The sequence below is a fragment of the Heterocephalus glaber genome, unplaced genomic scaffold (assembly GCF_053883595.1).
Source record: "Heterocephalus glaber isolate CG9 unplaced genomic scaffold, H.glaber_assembly_v1.0 deba00000901, whole genome shotgun sequence".
Classification (NCBI taxonomy): domain Eukaryota; kingdom Metazoa; phylum Chordata; class Mammalia; order Rodentia; family Bathyergidae; genus Heterocephalus; species Heterocephalus glaber.
In genome coordinates this window covers 9732691-9735650 of record NW_028258171.1, presented here as the reverse complement: position 1 = coordinate 9735650, position 2960 = coordinate 9732691, and the positions used below count along the sequence as shown (strand labels likewise).

Here is a 2960-nt window from a genome sequence, read left to right as displayed (position 1 = left end):
AAGGCCCTTCCCTAAATGTTTCTATTTGTCAAAAGTAACCTTATTTTCTCTTCAACATGAACATAATTTATCGTAGTATATTAAAGTTACTTCATAGCTATATTACTACATTCTTAGATTCCTATACCACAACCCTAAAGCAAATCAATGAATTGGAATTAAGTGTTTCAAAATTAATACTTCAGTTAAAATTAACCAAGAGGCAGTTGAAAGTTAAAATAAGGAGAGCCTGCGCGTCGTCAGCATGGAGAGGCGCCGAGGGGTCTTGGGCTTCTGTTCAGCCTCCGGCGCGGTGCAATCTGGGCGAACATGGCCGCTTCCGTTCTCCCTCCCAGGCTGGCGCTGCCCTGACTGCGGCCCGGACCGGCGCGCTTCGCGCTCAGGCCTCAGTCCTCCTGCGGCGGCAGCCAGCCCAGGAGGTCACTTCAGCCTTTCTCTCCAGCTGTCCGTGCCGCGTCATGGAGAAGAGCTCGAGCTGCGAGAGTCTTGGGTCCCAGCCCGCGGTGGCTCGGCCGCCCAGCGTGGACTGCCTGTCCAGTTAATGTGTTAAGAGCCATTGGCATTTGAAGATCATCAGAAGTGAAGATAAAACATCTCAAAAATTATAATCTCCTCCACTTCTCATTCAGAGAATTCAGTACATACAAAATCAGCTTCTGTTACATCATCAGATTCCATTTCAACTTCTGCAGACAACTTTTCTCCTGATTTGAGGGTCCTGAGGAAGTCTAACAAATTAGCAGAAATGGAAGGACCATCCTTGCTTCCAGAAGGAAATATTAAAGACACAGCCAAAGACGTAACTTACATATGTCTATTCACTGGTGCCGTTCGAGGAACGCTCACGAATCACAGATTACTATTTCAAAAGCATGGAACGGGACCCTCCATTTGTTTTAGATGCTTCTCTTGGTGTGAAAAGTAGAGTAAAAAAAATTGGTGGTGCTTCTAGTCGAGGTGAAAATTCCTATGGATTAGAAACCGTGTGCGAGGATATTAGGAATTTGCGATTTGCTCATAAACCTGAGGGGCGAACAAGAAGATCCATCCATATTTGAGAATCTGATGGAATATGCATTTCTTGTCTCTAATAACCTGCTCTTTTTGCTTTTGAATACAAAGAAATATTCCCAGAAAACGGATGGAAGCTATAAGACCCTCTTTTAGAGTATAGAAGGCAGGGAATTCCAAATGAAAGCTGGAGAATAACAAAGATAAATGAACAATATGAACTTGTGATACATATCCTGCACTCTTGGTTGTGCCAGCAAATATTCCTGATGAAGAATTAAAGAGAGTGGCATCCTTCAGGTCAAGGGGCCTTATCCCAATTTTATCATGGATTCATCCTAAAAGTCAAGCCACAGTCAGGCGATGTAGCCAGCCCATGGTAGGAGCGAGTGGAAAGCGAAGTAAAGAAGATGAAAAATACTCTCAAGCCATCGTGGATTCCAATGCCCAATCACACAAAATCTTTATATTTGATGCCCGACCAAGTAAGGCAAAGGGTGGAGGTTATGAAAGTGAAGATGCTTATCAAAATGCAAAGCTAGTTTTTCTGGATATCCACAATATTCATGTTATGAGAGAGTCATTACAAAAACTTAAGGAGATTGTGTATCCAAATATTGAAGAAACTCATTGGCTGTCTAACTTGGCACCTACACACTGGCTTAAGCTTATTCTTGCAGGGGCTCGCTCTTAGGGTTGCTGACAGGGAGAGTCGAGGGGGACTTTTGTGGTGGTGCATTGCAGTAATGGTTGGGATCGTACAGCTCAGCTAACTTCCCTTGCTATGCTCATGTTAGATAGATACTATCGAACCATCCAAGAATTTGAAGTCATTGTGGAAAAAGAATGGCTAAGCTTTGGACATCGATTCCAACTAAGAATTGGCCATGGAGATAAGAACCATGCAGATGTAGACAGATCACCTGTTTTCCTTCAGTTTATTGACTGTGTCTGGCAAATGACAAGACAGTTTCCTACAGCATTTGAATTCAATGAGTATTTCCTCGTTACCATTCTGGACCACCTATACAGATGTTTATTCGGAGCATTCCTCTGTAACAGTGAACAGCAGAGAGGAAAAGAGAATCTTCCTAAAAGGACTGTGTCACTGTGATCTTATATAAATAGCCAGTTGGACAACTACTAATTCTATGGGAGCTATTCCAATCTTGTCCTTTATCCAGTAGCCAGCATGCGCCACCTAGAGCTCTGGGTGGGATATTACATAAGGCGGAATCCACGGATGAAACCACAGGAACCTATTCACAGCAGATATAAAGAATTTCTTGCTAAATGAGCAGAGCTTCAGAAAAAAGTAGAAGAACTACAAAGAGAAATTTCCAACCGATCAACCTCATCCTCAAAGAGGGCCAGTTCTCCTGCACATTGTGTCACTCCTGTCCAAACGGTTATATGAAAGAACTGTTAGATTAGGGGCATCATTGCTATGAACTCTTCATTACAGTCCCAGCTTTATGAGTAGAAATTCTTCCATATTTGAACACATTTACGAGAGAAAAAGTTCAGATACTTTATTTTGTTTAAGATGAGTTTAGAACTATGGCAATATGGGTGGCTCCATTTGTAATTATACAATTATGACACTAATCTTATGTCACCCAAAAGATATTAAAATATTTCAATTCTGGATCCATAGTGGGAAAAACTTTGGGATCTGGATAAGAGCGAAATACAAACCACTTTAGAAATATACCACTGGATGGAAGAAAGCTCACTGTACAGAGAAATAAGTTTTCAGACCAAATTGACATTGAAATTTTGTGATATATTGCCTTGCTGTATGACAGATTAAAATTATATAATATTCCTTTCCTTTGTTGTAATTGATTAAAAATGATCCACTTTCAATCTCCATGCTTAAGAGTAAAAGGCACAAATATAAGAATGTTATGGTATAGTTAAAAACTGCTGCTAACATTGTTTGTATG

The 2960-nt window shown here is 41.0% G+C and overlaps 1 pseudogene; it reads left to right on the top strand.

Moving 5' to 3' along the window:
- Positions 1 to 2719, top strand: LOC101710721 (phosphatidylinositol-3,5-bisphosphate 3-phosphatase MTMR2-like; annotated as a pseudogene).
- Positions 2720 to 2960: the final 241 nt, after the last annotated feature.